The sequence below is a fragment of the Trachypithecus francoisi genome, unplaced genomic scaffold (genome assembly GCF_009764315.1).
Source record: "Trachypithecus francoisi isolate TF-2019V2 unplaced genomic scaffold, Tfra_2.0 Lachesis_group13, whole genome shotgun sequence".
Taxonomy (NCBI): domain Eukaryota; kingdom Metazoa; phylum Chordata; class Mammalia; order Primates; family Cercopithecidae; genus Trachypithecus; species Trachypithecus francoisi.
Window position 1 is genome coordinate 9,419,029 of NW_022681458.1, and position 16,951 is coordinate 9,435,979.

The 16,951-nt window shown below is 49.0% G+C and overlaps 1 protein-coding gene across 3 annotated transcripts in view; it reads left to right on the plus strand.

Moving 5' to 3' along the window:
• Positions 1-16,951, plus strand: part of LOC117094388 (nucleolin-like) — a 48,413-nt gene that overhangs the window by 17,568 nt on the left and 13,894 nt on the right. The window contains exon 7 of one of the 3 annotated variants that reach the window (XR_004441531.1): positions 2,021-3,776. The exons of the other annotated variants lie outside the window; for them this stretch is intronic. The gene's annotated coding sequence lies outside the window, so the exon portion shown is untranslated. Of the gene's footprint in view, positions 1-2,020; positions 3,777-16,951 lie in introns of those variants that run through there. 3 annotated transcript variants of the gene reach the window in all.

The following is a 16,951-nucleotide window of genomic DNA, read 5'->3' on the forward strand; positions in this document are numbered from 1 at the left end:
TGGTTCACACTTGTAATCCCAGCACTTTAGGAGGCTGAGGTGGGTGGGTCACTTGAGCCCAGGAGTTCAAGACGAGCCTGGGCAACATGGCGAGACCCCGTCTGTACAAAAAAAAAAAAAAAAAAAATTAGCTGGGCGTGGTGTTGCATGCATACCTGTAGTCCCAGCTAACTCAGGAGGCTGAGATGTGAGGATTGCCTGAGCCTGGGAGATCGAGGCTACAGTGAGCCATGATGGTGCCACTGCACTCCAGCCAAGGCGACAGAGTGAGACCCTATCTGTCTCAAAGAAAAAGGAAAGAAAATCTGGTGGCACCGTGGCTGCATTCCCATGGCAGCAGTTGGCTGGCGATGAGAAGTAGCTGCTTCCTTTTAGGTGTGGCCTTTGCTCTTGTTTGCTGGTAAACCCCACAGTTCCTGAGGGTCACCACACCAACAGCGGTGGGAACAGCACAACACTTACACTTTTAAACATAGAGTTAATAGTTTTTTCTTACAAAATGGCCCTTTTTAAAATACATTGTAAAGATGACATGGCTGGGCATGGTGGCTCATGCCTGTAATCCCAGCACTGTGGGAGGCTTAGGAGGGCAGATCATGAGGTCAGGAGTTCGAAACCAGCCTGGCCAACATGGTGAAACCCCGTCTCTATTAAAAATACAAAAATTAGCTGGGCATGATGGCGCATACCTGTAATCCCAGCTACTCGGGAGGCTGAGGCAGGAGAATTCCTTGAACCCGGGAAGTAGAGGTTGCAGTGAGCCAAGATTGCACCACTGCACTCCATCCTAGGTGACAGAGCGAGACTCTGCCTCGGGGAAAAAGAGAAAAAGATGACATTTTGATATTTCTTATGCATTTGTCTCTTTCACAAGTGGAAAGACAAAGTATAGAACAAGACAACCACACTTTTCAAGAAAAATGGGAGAGAGACTATTTTTTTGTGGAGGTAAAGAATGTTCCTACATGTTTAATATGCAAACAAAGTCTGTGTTGAAAGAGCATACCCTAAGACACCATTGTGAAACAAACCATAGCAAGAACCACGATAGATATATAGAAAAGATGTGTGACAAAAAAACTTAACCAACTGAGAAAAGGACTGAGATTTCAACATGATTTGCTTTTGAATGTGAATAAAATAGGTGATGCTGCTATGAAGTGTAGCTGTATATTAAGTGAGGAAATTGCCCGGGCATCAAAACCTTTTACAGATGGGGAGTTGATAAAAGAATGCTTGTTGAGTGCAGCAGAAATTATGTGCCCTTGACAGAGACAAGCGTTTGCAAATATAAGACTGACTGGTAATATTGTTGCTCAGCCTGTTGATGATATGGCTGAAAACTTACAGGTTTCAAGAAAAAGTGAAATCATTTGTGGCTTTCTCTATCGCAGCTCATGAGAACACTGATATAAATAATGCTCCCTGGTTGTCTGTGTTCATTCGTGGTGTTGATGAAACTTTTTTTTTTTTTTATGAGACAGAGTCTCACTCTCTCGCCCAGGTTGGAGTGCAGTGGCATGATCTTGGCTTACTGCAAGCTCCGTCTCCCGGGTTCACGCCATTCTCCTGCCTCAGCCTCCCGAGCAGCTGGGACTATAGGCGCCCCCCACCACACCCGGCTAGTTTTTTGTATTTTTTAGTAGAGACGGGGTTTCGCCGTGTTAGCGAGGATGGTCTCGATCTCCTGACCTCGTGATCCACCCGCCTCAGCCTCCCCCAGTGCTGGGATTACAGGCATGAGCCACCGTGCCCGGCCTTGATGAAACTTTTGATGTGACCAAAGAACTTTTAGATATGGTACTCATAACGGGCACAGCATCAGGAAATGACATATTTTTATGTGTTGAGAAAAGTCTTTAAAAATTTAATGTAGACTGGTCAAAATTAGTAAGTGTTAGCACAGATGGTAATTCTGCAATGGTTGGTGTTAAACAACTTGGTACAAAACTGAAATCTAAGGTGGCAGGGCTTTGCAAAAAACACAGAACTTAAGTGTGTGCATGGCCTCATTCTCCAGGAGTCACTTTGTGCTAAAAAGTTAAAAATGGATCCCGTCATGGACACAGTAATTTACAGCATAACCTGGATACATTCCCATGGCTCAAACCATAGAAAGTTCAACACTTTGTTCAGTGAGTTAGATGCACAATATGGAAGCCTGTTCTGTGACATGGAAGTGAAGTGGCTGAGTCGTGGTATGGTGCTAAAGCAGTTTTTTGAACTGTTGGAAGAAATTGACTTTTTCATGTCTTCTAAAGGAAAATCTGTGCCTCAGCTCACTAGCAAAAATTGGGTCAAAGACTTAGCCTTTTTGATTGACATGACAACACATCTAAATACATTGGATATTTCTCTGCAAAGGCGTTCACAAGTGGTTACACAAATGCATGATTCAATTTACTAATTCCTAGCAAAATTATGTCTTTGGGAAACTCATTTGACAAGGAACAATCTGGCCCACTTCCCTACACTGAAATTAGTTTCTGAAAAAGAAAGCGATGGCTTGAACTATATTCCAAAAATTAAAGAATTGAAGACTGAATTCCAAAAAAGATTCTCTGATTTCAAACTTTATGAAAATGAACTGATATTGTTCAGTTCACCTTTCTCGATGAGTATTAATCATGTGAATGAAGAGCTGCAAATGGAAATTATTGAATTGCAGTGCCACACTATACTGAAAACTAAATATGATGATGTGGGAATCCCAGAATGCTACAGATACCTAGGTAATGGTTACCCTAAATATAAAAAACATTGTGCAGAGATTCTGTGCATGTTTGGAAGTACCTATGTTTATGAGCAGCTATTTTTTCTTATGAAACTAAGTAAAACTAAATATTGCTCCCAGTTAAAGGAAAGATGAATTCTCTGCTGCACGTTGCTATACAAGATTCACAACCTGACGTTGATTGACACCTTGGGCCATAAGAAAGGAATGTTAGATTTTGGATTTCAAATCTGAGAAGTAATAAATTATGAAACTTGAGATTATTTCTATTTTCAAATTATATTTTTTCAATATGAAATTTAGAGTACAATCTATGGCATTATATATGTTTGTTAAATCTTATACCATATAAAATAAAGTTGGATTATACTTTTGGTGGTTTTTCACACCTCACCTTTCTGGCCTTTATTCAAGGTTATAAACCTCTGCCTTAAAAGAAGCCACATTTTTCTTAAAGGCACTTTTGAGCCTGGGATGTGAACAAAGGAGTCAGCTGGATGAACTGAATATTTGGATACCTAGTATGACCCTATCCCTAAGCATGGTAGACCTGCCGCAGTCATCTTGGGTTCAGGCCAGGGTAACTAACCCCCTTCCCTGTACAGGCTGGGTGTCAGAGCCATTACTAGCCTCTGGACTTTTTTGTGGTGCTTCTATTTGGATTTACACATTTCTTTTGAAGTTCCAACATTGTTGGTCAGCTTATAATCAGTGTGGCTGGCCCAGAAACATTCTGCCTCTTACAGGCAGGCATGCTTGTTCCTGTGACATTGGGGCACCCAGGGGAGTGCAAAATGGGGTGTCGATGTGTGAAAGAGCAGATGAGCATTTTTCCAGGGACAAGGCCTGTAGCCGCCAGCAGAGTCTTAGGTCTGTAACTCAAACGGTGTTTTTCCACTGACATAATGACATGACTACTCACTACTGTAGAAGCCGTATCTTAAAAAATGAGTCTAGCCAGGCGTGTTGGCTCACACCTGTAATCCCAGCAGTTTGGGAGGCTGAGACAGGCAGATCACCTGAGGTCAGGAGTTTGAGACCAGCTTGGCCAACATGGTGAAATCTGGTCTCTACTAAAAATACGAAAATCAGCTGGATGTAGTGGCAGGCACCTGTAGTCCTAGCTACTCAGGAGACTGAGGCAGGACAATTGCTTGAACCCAAGTGGCAGAAGTTGTAGTGAGCTGAGATCACACCATTGCACTCCAGCCTGGGTGACAAGAGCGAAAGTCCGTCTCAAAAAAAAAAAAAAAATGAATGTATACTGTTGTAGAATATTTGGCTATTTTTATAAAGAAATTTTGGGCCGGGCGCGGTGGCTCATGCCTGTAATCCCAGCACTTTGGGAGGCCAAGGCAGGTGGATCACAAGGTCAGGAGATCGAGACCATCCTGGCTAACATAGTGAAACCCCGTCTCTACTAAAAATACAAAAAATTAGCCGGGCGTGGTGGCGGACGCCTGTATTCCCAGCCACTCGGGAGACTGAGGCAGGAGAATCGCTTGAACCTGGGAGGTGGAGGTTGCAATGAGCCGAGATCGCGCCACTGCATTCCAGCCTGGCGACAGAGCAAGACTCCATCTCAAAAAAAAAAAAAAAAAGAAAAACAACGAAATTTTGGGGAAATACTTGTAATCTCAGCAGAGAAAAGTCCTGTAAATATTTAGGCATGCTTTCTTTCAATTTTCTTTTCTTTTTTGAGACGGAGTTTTGCTCTTGTTGCCTGGGCTAGAGTGCAGTGGCGCAATCTCGGCTCACCACAACCTCCGCCTCCCGGGTTCAAGCGATTCTCCTGCCTCAGCCTCCCGAGTAGCTGGGATTACAGGCATGTGCCACCACGCCTGGATAATTTTGTATTTTTAGTAGAGACAAGGTTTCTCCATGTTGGCTAGACTGGTCTTGAACTCTTGACTTCAGGTAATCCGCCCCCCTCGCCTCCCAAAGGGCTGGGATTACAGGCGTGAGCCACCTTGCCTGGCCTTCTTTCAATTTTCGATGTGCGATTTTATGTTGTTGAATGCATTGTGGATGGACCATAGTGTATCCTGCTCTCTGCCCTCCCTCCCCCACTCAGCAGTAAGCCCTAAACAGCTTTTAGTCTTCAGGCACAGGTTGTGTTGATTTGATTCCTCAAGGAGTGCACTGATGGGCTTTGCTAGCTGGTGAGTTCTCTCAGCAACACGTGAGCATGGCTGAGTTGATTTCTCAATGCAAGGTCCCTCTTCCTTTCTGCCAGGCTCATAGAAGGCTGGAAAAAAACCCTAGCTATTCCGGGAAGGAGAGGCAGATCTTACCTCTGGAGATCCTCAGGACAGCCTCAGTGCAGAAGTCTTGGGACTGCTAACGAGTGAGACTGAGTTCCAACAGCTGCAGCAGAGCAAAGAGATGAAGACGGAGTGGCTTTAGGGCAGGGCAGTGAGGTCTTGTGGCTCTGGTAGCCTCTGAGAAAGCCAACTTAGACGGCAAACCCAGATTCAGATTCCCTCCTTTAATAAGAGAGACTTGACTATAAATGTGGGTGAGAGTGTGGTGGTGAGGACCAGGGGGCTCTCTCAACAGGCCTCTGGAGGATGAGTGAGATGGCAGGGCAGGGCCAGGCTCTTCTGCAGAGGAAACTTGGGGACTATTTTGGAAAGGATGAGTGACTAAAGTTATAGAGTGACTTTGAGGATGACAGTGCAGCCGATGACAAGGCAGAGCAGTGGGAAGAGGGTCCAGGCATGGAGATCAAAGTTGGGGTTAAGGACGGGGAGACTGGCTAGGCAAGGGGCCTCTGAACTTCAGGTCATTATGGTTGAGCCTTTCGGCTCTGGGTGAGTGAGGTACAGGCCCGAGCTCTGCTTTCAGCTGCATTCTTCTGTAGGAGTGGAAGCAGTCAGTGTCACAGCTGCACTCTCACACATCTAACTCCTGGCTCCTCGGAGGCTCATGCCATCTGGCCCTACCCTTCCCCACTCAACTGTGGTCATCTAGAACCCTATCTGGCTTTTCTTTTTTTCCCAGATAGGATCTCACTCTTGCCCAGGCTGGAGTGCAATGGTGCAATCACAGCTCACTGCAGCCTTGACCTTCCAGGTTCAAGCAGTCCTCCCACCTCAGCCTCTCAAGGAGCTAGAACCACAAGTATGTGCCTCCACAGCTAGTTTTTAAAAATTTTTGTAGAAATGGGGTCCGGCTATGTTGCCCAGGCTGGTCTCGAACTCCTGGACTCAAGTGATCCTCCTGCCTTGGCCTCACAAAGTGATAGGATTACAGGCAGGAGCCACTGCACCTGGCCCCCTATCTGGCATTTGTTAAAGAGCCTGGACCCCCGGCTTATGGGCTTCTCTCCATCCCTACTCCTGGGACCTCAACCTCCTAGCTGGTCCTGGATACTCAGGTCCCAGGTATTTACCTGCCTTAACAAGTCCATAGGTGGAGCTGAGTGCAGTGGCTCACACCTGTAATCCCAGCACTTTGGGAGGCCAAGGCAGGTGGATCATCTGAGGTCAGGAGTTCGAGACCAGCCTGGCCAACATGGAGAAACCCCGTCTTTACTAAAAATACAAATTAGCTGGGCATAAAGGTGCATGCCTGCAATCCCAGCTACTCGGGAGGCTGAGGCAGGAGAATCACTTGAACCCGGGAGGTGGAGGTTCTGGCGAGCTGAGATCGTGCCATTGTACTCCAGCCTGGGCAACAAAAGCAAAACTCTCTCTCAAAAAAAAAAAAAAAAACAAAAAAAAGTCTGTAAGTGTTCCTTCTCCCGTGACAGTGTGCGTGGAACAAGTGTTCCTTCTCCCGTGACAATGTGTGTGGAACAAGCGTTCCTTCTCCCGTGACAATGTGCGTGGAACAAGTGTTCCTTCTCCCGTGACAATGTGCGTGGAACTCCTCACTCAGTTACTTGCCCTATTCTTAGGTTCTTTTCCCCTCAATAACATCTCCAGCTCTCTGATTTCTCTACTTTCTCCCAAATCCATCGGTCCCCTTCAAAATCTCCTTTCGGATGCATCCTATCCCACATGGACCAACTTACCACTCTTGCCACTCTCCCTAAATCTCTGATCTTCCCAGCCCCTCTGTCACCTGCTCCCTAGAAATTTCTACCCTGAGTCAATTAATATATGTCCCATGCTCCTCCCCTATTTTGGGGTGCTGGCAGAAACCCCATGTCAGGGGCAGCTTGATTTCATTCTAAGCTTGTGGCTCCAGTCTCATCTGGGCCAGCAGTGCTCCCCTACAAACTTCTACTTCCCTTGTCCTCCTGTTCTTCCCTGGAGTCAGAGTCGCCATCTCATTTTTATTAGATAACTTTATCTCCTGATAAAAGCCATTTGAGAGAAACCTCCCCACTGTCTTCCCGCTCCCATATACTCACCCTACATGCTTGCCTGCCTCCTGTCCTCAGTGGCCTTCCTCCTGGCCGTGGCAGCTCCCTCTCCCTACGCTGCATTCTACATCCCCTGCCCTCAAGGGCTCAAGGACTTCCCTCTATCCGCTGTCTGCTTTCTCTCTGTGTTTTTAGAAATTTTGTTTCTACTGGCTCTTGTAATAAAATGCCCACATCTCTGGCACACTTCCTTTACATTTCTATTTTTAAAAATGTATAAAATTGACACTATTCAAAATTCAGGGTGCAAATGGAAGTCTCCCACTCATCATGTAGCTACTCAGTTCCTTTGTATAGAAGGAGCCAATATTATTGGCGGCTTCTTGTCTTCCACTGTTCAAGACAAGGAATTATGTATTCTTTTCCTACCGATTTTGTTTTGTTTTGTTTTGAGACAGAGTCTCGCTCTGTTACCCAGGCTGGAGTGCAGTGGTGCAGTCCCTGCTCACTGCAACCTCCACCTCCCGGGTTCACGTGAGTCTCCTCCCTCAGCCTTCCAAGTAGCTGGGACTACAGGTGCATGTCACCACGCCTGGCTACTTTTTTATATTTTTAGTGGAAACGGGGTTTCACCGTGCTGGCCAGGATGGTCACGATCTCCTGACCTCGTGATCCGCCTGGCCCAGCCTCCCAAAATGCCGGGGTTACAGGCATAAGCCACCATGCCTGGCCTCCTACCGATTTTTGACACAAAGCAACAAGCTATAACACATTTTCCTATATCTTGGCTTTTTGTCATTGAAAGTATTTTGGAGATCATTTCATATCTGTAATGAACAGCTGCTCCCTTTGTTTTTATAGCTGTAGTGCTCCATTGCATGGATGTACAAGAATGTCCTTAACCAGTTTATTAGGTTAACTCTACCTGCTATAGTGGATGGACCCCAATTCTTAGCAGTGCAACACTGTAAGTGTTTATTTCTCACTCATGCTACATTCAGAGTGGGGTATTCCTGGGCAGGCAGCCTTCTGTGTGGTCATCTGGGGACCCAGGCTTCCTCTGTTTTGCTCCTCTGTCCTGTTCTGGGTCATTGGAAAGATCCTCATTCAGCAAGTAGAAAGGAGAGAACAAGGAGGATGCATCCTATCCCACTTGGACCAACTTACCACTCTTGCCACTGTCCCTAAATCTCTGGTCTTCCCAGCCCATCTGTCACCTGCTCCCTAGAAATGTCTACCCTGAGTCAATTACTACTACAGCAAGTAGATAGGAGAGAACAAGTGGGAGCACTTGGTGCACGCCAGGCTTAGATATGTTTTCACCACTCATGGTCCTGTGCCACACCTCTAGTCCCAAGGAGGCTGGGCAGGCGCTGCAGCTACACATCCAGGAAGAAGAGGGAATGGGTTGGCTGAGCAGCTAGCTTGTCTCTACTGCCCTTGGCTCCTGTTGAGGCTGCCATGTTCTCAAGAGAATCCAGAACCAATACTCTCCCTGAGCATGTGCCCACTTCCAATCCTGCCCTCTCCTTCCGTTCACAGCCAAAGGTCTTGGAATAGTCCCCCAATTCCCTGACTGCCATTCTTCATCTACAGCTACTCCGTGCACCTGTGACACCTGTTATGCCTCCTCACCCCCCATGAAAACTCTCTTCTCAAGGACACCAGGGACATCTGCAGCAAAAGCTTCTAGAAAGATGGTTTTTAGATCTGATCTTACTCTCAGCAACATCTGACACCACCACCCTTTCTTTGCCCTTGAAGTCTCCTTCTCATTTCCCTCCTCTCTGAAGGCTTCGCAGGCTGTCCCCTCCCTCTACTGTCCCCTCCATGCTGATGTTCTGATGCCTTTCCCCACAGCTTGTCAGAGGGTTTGCCTTTTGGCTCCACAAGATGTTGGAAGCTCAGCTTGTACTTTCCTTGCTATAGCCCTGGAAATATTCATTTCTCCCAGAGTCTTGGTGCCTTTTATTGAGAACAGCATTCAAAACCAAAATCTGGCCGGGCGCAGTGGCTCATGCCTGTAATCCCAGTACTTTGATAGGCCGAGGCAGGTGTATCACCTGAGGTCAGGACCAGCCTGGCCAACATGGCAAAACCCTGTCTCTACTAAAAATAACAAAAATTAGCCTGGCCTGGTGGTGTGCACCTGTAATCCCAGCTACTCAGGAGGCTGAGGCAGGAGGATTGTTTGAACCTGGGGGTGGAGGTTGCAGTAAGCCAAGATTGGGCCACTTCACTCCAGCCTGGGTGAAAGAGCTAAATTCCATCTCAAACAAAACAAAACCAAAAAACAACAACAACAAAAAACAAGATCTGGGTGCTGGGTGAGTTCACTGGTCTCAGGTGTTAGTATTTTTAGGCCCTTACAGTGGATAGAGTTAGGAAATACATGTCCACACATGTGCATTTCTAAAGCTCTTTCTATATCTGTATTTTAAAAACCAGGAGTTCACAGTGATGTCTCTAGTTCCAGTCCAACATCATAATGTTTATTCTAGCCTACTCTTCTCTATTAATGTTTTAGAGCTATGGTCTTACTATGTTGTTCAGGCTGGACTGCAGTGGTGCGAACATAGCTCACTGTGGCCTTGAATTCCTGGGCTCAAGTGATCCTCTGCCTCAGAATCCCGGGTAGCTGGGACTACAGCGGTGCACCACCACACCTGGCTAAATTTTTTATGTTTTATTTTTTTGTAGATATAGGGGTCTTGCTATATTGCCCTAGCTGGTCTTGGATTCCTGAACTCAAGCAGTTCTTCTGCCGCAGCTTCTCAAAGTGCTGGGATTACAGGCATAAGCCACTGCGTCTGTCCCCTTTCCTTATTTTTAGCCCATTTTCCTGATGGTGAGAAATCTGGCTCTTGCTAGCCGCAGTATATAGACTTGCTCAGTGCCAGAATCTACATCAAGTAGTTTATGGATTTCTAACTCACATCTCTGTGAAAAAAGAGAGATGGGAGTTCAATGTGAGATGTGTGCTCCTCTACCAATGGCACAATACTGTGCAATTTTTTTCACCTTTAATTGTAGAGCATGTAGACAAAATACTGTTTCTGAAGCCACATAGGTTACTGCTCCCCGAGGGTGCCTGAGTGCATGTTATTCATTTGTAAAACAGCAGGTTCACTTGTTTCTGTTCGTATTCCATTTTGGGTCATCTCTACCACCCTTCTTCAATTCCTTGTTGATTTAATTTTTTTTTTTTTTTTACTATGAAACATAGAAATAGTTCTAAAAGTCAGAATTATACAAAGATGTACTGTTGACTATTGAACAATGCAGGAGTTAGAGGTGCCAACCCCCCATGTAGTTGAAAATCCACATATAACTTTTGATTCCCCAAAAACATAAGTACTGATAGGTTACTGTTGACTGGGAACCTTACCAATAACACGAACAGTCAATTAACACGTTTTGTATGTTATATGTATTACATACTGTATTCTTACAATAGAGAAAACATTATTAAGAAAGGCTGGGCGCGGTGGCTAACACCTGTAATCCCAACACTTTGCAAGGCTGAGGCGGGCAGATCACCTGAGGTCAGGAGTTCGAGACCAGCCTGGGCAACATGACGAACCCCCATCTCTACTAACAATACAAAAAAAAAAAAAAAATTAGCCAGCCATGGTGGTGGGTGCCTGTAGTTCCAGCTACTCAGGAGTCTGAGTTAGAGAGAATTGCTTGAATGCAGGAGGTGGAGATTGCAGTGAGCCAAGATCATGCCACTGCACTCCAGCCTGGGCAACAGAGCAGACTCCGTCTCAAAAAGAAAAATCATAAGGAAGAGAAAATTTACTATTCATTAAGTGTAAGTGAATTATTATAAAGGGTTTCATCCTCATCTTCACATTGAGTAGGCTGAGGAAGAGGAAGAGGGGTTGATCTTGCTGCCTCAGGGGTGGCCAAGGCACACACGACTCACAGTTCAAACCCATGTTGTTCAAGGGTGAGTTGGACTCAGAGAAGTGTTACCTCTCCTGTCCCTTCTCCCCTTCCCACCTTTCACAAGAGGGAATCCCAAGTAGCTAGGATTACAGGTGCGTGCCACCACGCCCGGATAATTTTTTTTTGTATTTTTAGTAGAGATGAGGTTTCACCATGTTGGCCAGGCTGGCCTGGAACTCCTGACCTCAAGCAATCCACCCGCCTCAGCCTCCCAAAGTGCTGGGATTACAGGCGTGAGTCACCATGCCCGGCCATGATTCTGTTATTTCTAAGAGCAGGGGAAACAGTAAACATTTTGATAATCAATTTTAATACAAGGATAGAGGCTGTAAAATCTAGGCAGAAAAGCATCCTTCTCTTATGGAAGGTCTTTTATATGGTTTGTATATCAAGAATCCCCACAGATATCCTGCAAAGTAGATCCTATTCTACCATTTTACAGATGAGGGAAGCCTGAGCCTCAAAGAAGTGAGGTAACTTCCCCAGGGTCGTATAGCCGGGAAGTCACAGAGCAGACGCAGACCACCGACTGCTCTTGCCCCACCCCCACCCCCACATGCTTTTGAGTTCACACTGCAGCCGCCTCTGCCCCGCCACCTTCTGTCACCCACAGCGCCCCCACGCTGGGTCCGCAGGCCCCCACGTCCAGACCACAGGAAGGGACCCTGGGAGGGGGGGAACCTGTGCACCCGCTGAAAACACAACCTGGGAAACCACACCCCACAGGCTGCCAACCCAGGGGCAGATGGGCTCGGGGTCTCAGCGCCTGCGGGTGGCAGGTGGCGTCAGGTCTGCACAGCGGACACTGGGAGGCCTGCAGACCACCCAAGAAACCCGGGTCACCCTGTCCGCTTCCTGGGCACACTCGAGAGGCCCGTGCCCTGGGCAAACTGCCTGGACTGTGCTCCGCAGGTGCCGCGGCCTCTTCCCGTTCGCTCTTGAGGCCTCTGCGGCTCCCGCCCTACCGTACCCCAGCTCCTCCAGCAAAGGTCCCCGAACCCGAGGCTTCTGTGCCGCCTTGACAATGGCAGCCCTCCTCTGCCACCACGGAGAAGTCCCGGAGCCCCTAGACCCGGAGCCTTTTCTGTTCCTGCCGGGGGCTGCTCGGGAAGCACTCTCAGGGCCGGCCTCCAGCCTTGGGCTCCCGCCCCGGCCTCGCCGCCTGCCTTCCGCTCTCCACGGGGCAGCACGGGGCCTGCCGCCCGCCACCCGCTACCCAGGGCTTCCTGCCGGCCGGCAGCACCACCTGACCCTCCCACGAGAGCCCAGCACTGCCCAACCCAGGCCTTCTGTAGGGTCCCCTCCTCTCCACGTATGACCCCGTTATCCCCACATGGCCCCCCTCCTCCCCATGGCTGCCCCCTGCCCATGCAGGGTCCTCGTTTTCCTTGCGTGGGTTCGCCGTCCTCCCCATGTGGGGTCCCAGTCCTCTCCAGGATTCTGGAAGGCCGGTGAGCTGGAGACAAGCAGGGTCAGGGAGCCCCGGGAAGGCTGAGCAACGGCAGGAAAGGGACAGGCTCAACACATTTCTGGGAAGTAAAGTGGCGGGATCCTGAGGCAGCAGGAGTCCTGGCACCCAGGGCCACAGTTTGAGAGGCCTGGCGCAAAACGAAAATGCAGGGCTCCTGCTCAGCAGTAACTCAGAGACAAGATGGCGACAGCAGAGCTTACAGCCAAGCCCGGAGCCCCGCCAGGTGCAGGCCGCACACCCGCGAACCCGCCCTGCTGTATCTGCGAGTCGGGCGCCCAGGGAGGCGCGGGGCTCTGGGGGCTGCCTGGAGAGGCCTGACCCCTTGCTTCCCCGGAGGCCGCTCCCGAGCTGTGCCAAACCCGGACTGCCGCGGCGCTGCCACCTGCTGGCCAACTCGGGCCCCTGCCGCGCCCCTCGGAGAGAAGGACCTTGTGTGGAGTGGACAAGCGGCTTGGTGACCCGGACCGTACCTTCGCAGAAGAGAAAAGAGGCGGGGAGGGAGCATTCTGCAGGAGTTCACATCGGCTACAGCACCCGTGACGGTGGCAGCACGTTACTGTCGCTCTTAAACTGCCCTGTGCCTTAGCAAGGTGGAGATGATGACCCCCACTATAGGTGAGGAAATGAATTAAGAATTGGAGTCTTCTGGCCAGCGCGGTGGCTCACGCCAGTAATCCCAGCACTCTGAGAGGCTGAGGAGGGCGGATCACCTGAGGTCAGGAGTTCGAGACCAGCCTGACCAACATGGTGAAACCCCAACTCCACTAAAAACAAAACAAAAATTAGCCAGGCTGTAATTCCAGCTACTCAGGAGCCTGAGGCAGGAGAATCGCTTGAACTCGGGAGGCGGAGGTTGCAGTGAGCCAAGATCGCACCACTGCACTACAGCCTGGGTGACAGAGTGAGACTCCGTCATAAAAAAAAAAAAAGGACTTTTCTGGCTGCAGAGACAACGGAGCGGCCTCCCGGGACCCTTCTCTGTTCTCCAATTCTCCCCTGATCATTGATCATTCTCTGGGTACCCGTCTCCCCTCCCCCACTCCAGTGCTGACTGCCTGGGGCTGGGGGTGGGGCAGGTGGCTCAGGAACACACTGGCATTACCATAACTACTACCTTGCCTGGGCACAAGGGAGGGGCTGTAATCCAGGGACAGTCTGGGGAACTCCTTTGTGGGAGATAGCTTCTGGGAAAGATGTTTTCTAGTTCCCTCTGGACTCTTAAGATGTGTAGGCATGAGGTTCATTGCTTGAACCACAGCAAGAGACATTCTGCCACCATGATGAAAGCTGAGCTGAGATGACGCTGACACAGAAGTGGAAAGAAAGACAGGAAGATGGCTGCAGAGTGACACCTGTGAGCTGCTGGATCAAGCCGGGCCTGCAGGGCTGAACTTTGCAGTGAACCCCCTGAACTGTTTAAGTCATGCTGACCAGCCACTTGGGATGAAAGGTGTCCTGACACTTTGCCCAAAGCCTCCCAAGTTAGACCCAGGACCAAAGACATCAGAGGCCACAGTTTCCTCCCACGGATAACGTGCTGCTTGGAAGATTAATTACTGTCTGAGAAAAACAGCAGGAGAACAGGTGGAGAATAGGGCAGGGACTTGCCTTGGGTTCAGATGCAGCTTCGTGCAGAATAGTGACACGGGCAGTTTGTCTTCACCCTGCCCCTACGCTGGGTCCTTTGTCCACTTGCACCTACCTCCCCTAGCTCCAACTTTTCCCCTGCCTCTGTGTCATCCTGTCTCCACCTGAGGGAGGGAATGAGCTGTGTGTTCATGGCAGCTTCTTCGTGAGACCAGCAGTGCTAAGCTGGGTGTTGAAGAGGTTGGTGAGTGAGCAGGGCATGTTGGCTTATGCCTGTAATTCCAACACTTTAGGAGGCTGAGGCGGGCGGATCACTTGAGCTCAGAAGCTCGCGACCAGCCTGGCCAACGTGGTGAAACTCTGTCCCTGCTAAAAATATAAAAGTTAGCCAGGTGTAGTGGCAGGCGCCTATAACCCCAGCTACTTGGGAGTCTGAGGCAGAAGAATCACTTGAGCCCAGGAGGTGGAGGTTGCAGTGAGCTAAGATTCTGCCACTGCACTCCAGCCTGGGCAACAGAGGGAGACTCCGTTCCCACCCCCCACCCAAAAAAAAGGTTGGTGAGTGAAACTTGGGCCCCTGCAGGAAAAGCGCTGTGGTTCCAGGGGGCTGATGGGTACAGGGACACAGCCCAACAGTCAGATGCTGAGCCCCCTGCCCACTTGGAACCCAGCCCAAGAGCTTTTCTTCAGCCCTGGACCCCTGGTGCTGGTGAGCTCTGGTTTCTTCCTGACCTCCACTGGCCACCGGGCTGGAGCTCCCCTGTGGGACCCCACCCCAGCCCTGGGGAGGGGCCAGAGGGAAGCTGGAGGCAGAGTGGGCAGCTGCTGAACTCTGAGCTGCCAGAGGTAGTGAACAGCGTTGTCTGACTGTTTCAACTCAAATTCCAACACTGACACAAAAAGCCAACAACAATAATAATCCCCAGTAAATAAATTTAACATTTCGATCTCTCTCTTTTTTTTTAAGATAGGGTCTTGCCCTGTTGCCCAGGCTGGAGTGCAGTGGCACAATCACAGCTCACTGCAACTTTGAGCTCCTGGGCTCAAGAGATCCTCCCCACTCAGCTCCTGAGTAGCTGGGACTACAGGCGTGCACCACCACATCCAGCTCATTTTAAAAAAAAATTTATTTGTAGAGACTGGATCTTGCTTTGTTGGCCAGGCTGGTCTTGAACTCCTGGGCTCAAGTGATCTGCCTACCTCAGCTCCACAAAGTGATGGTATTACAGATATGATCCATTGCACTTGATCCAAAATGTTTAAATTACATAAATCACAAATGCAGGCCCAGTGCAATGGCTCATGCCTGTAATCCCAACACTTTGGGAAGCCGAGGCGGGCGGATCACTTGAGGTCAGGAGTTGAAGACGAACATGATGAAACCCCACCTTTACTAAAAACACAATAGTTAGGCCGGGTGCTATGGCTCTCGCCTGTAATCCTAACACTTTAGAAAGCCGAGGCAGCAGATCACATGAGGTCAGGAGTTCAGGACCAGCCTGGCAAAACATAGTGAAACCCCGTCTCTATTAGAAATACAAAAATTAGCCAGGTGTGGTGGCACATGCCTGTAGTCCCAGCTACTTGGGAGTCTGAGACAGGAGAATTGCTTGAACCTGGGAGATGGAGGTTACAGTGAACGAGCCGAGATAGCACTACTGCACTCCAGCCAGAGTGAGACTCTGTCTCAAAAAAAAAAAAAAAGTCACAAATGCAAACTCTAACCCTATTAAGAAGAAAATGAAAGTTGTTTCATCTCCCCAGCCTCCTCACTGCCCCATCAATTTCCAGTTACACTTTTTCTTTTTTTTGAAATGGAGTCTCCTTCTGTTGCCCAGGCTGGAGTGCAGTGGCTGGATCTCGGCTCACTGCAAACTCCGCCTCCTGGGTTCACGCCATTCTCCTGCCTCAGCCTCCCAAGTAGCTGGGACTACAGGCGCCTGCCACCACGCCCGGCTAATTTTTTGTATTTTTAGTAGAGACGGGGTTTCACCGTGTTAGCTAGGATGGTCTCAATCTCCTGACCTCATGATTCACCCACCTCGGCCTCCCAAAGTGCTGGGATTACAGGCGTGAGCCACCACGCCTGGCCTCCAGTTACATTTTGTCACACGTTATATGGGAAGTTTTCCAGTTATCCACATTACAGCCAAGAGTTTCTATTATATTGCATGACCTCTATTGATTTTATTATTATTTCTTTTTCTTTATTTTTTATTTTTTATTTTTTATTTTTTTTGAGACGGAGTCTTGCTGTCACCCAGGCTGGAGTGCTGTGGCCGGATCTCAGCTCACTGCAAGCTCCGCCTCCCGGGTTCACGCCATTCTCCTGCCTCAGCCTCCTGAGTAGCTGGGACTACAGGCACCGCCACCTCACCTGGCTAGTTTTTTGTATTTTTTAGTAGAGACAGGGTTTCACCGTGTTCGCCAGGATGGTCTCGATCTCCTGACCTCGTGATCCGCCCGTCTCCGGCCTCCCAAAGTGCTGGGATTACAGGCTTGAGCCACCGCGCCCGGCCTTCTTCTTTTCTTTTTTTTTTTTTTGAGACAGTGTCTCACTCTGTCACCCAGTCTGGAGTGCAGTGGCACGATCTCTGCTTACTGCAACTTCCCCCTCCCAAAGCGCTGGGATTACAGGCGTGAGCAACCATGCCTGGCCTATTATCTTTTAAAGCTCACTTCTTACTATCTAACCAAATCTGTTGTTACCATCAGTTTACTTAAGCGTCTTTCCACGGTGGTGATTGACACAGGAGGTAAAAGGGAATACTGAAGTGGATTTAACAATGTGCAGGCCGGGCACGGTGGCTCAAGCCCGTAATCCCAGCACTTTGGGAGGCCGAGACGGGCGGATCACGAGGTCAGGAGATCGAGACCATCGTGGCTAACACGGTGA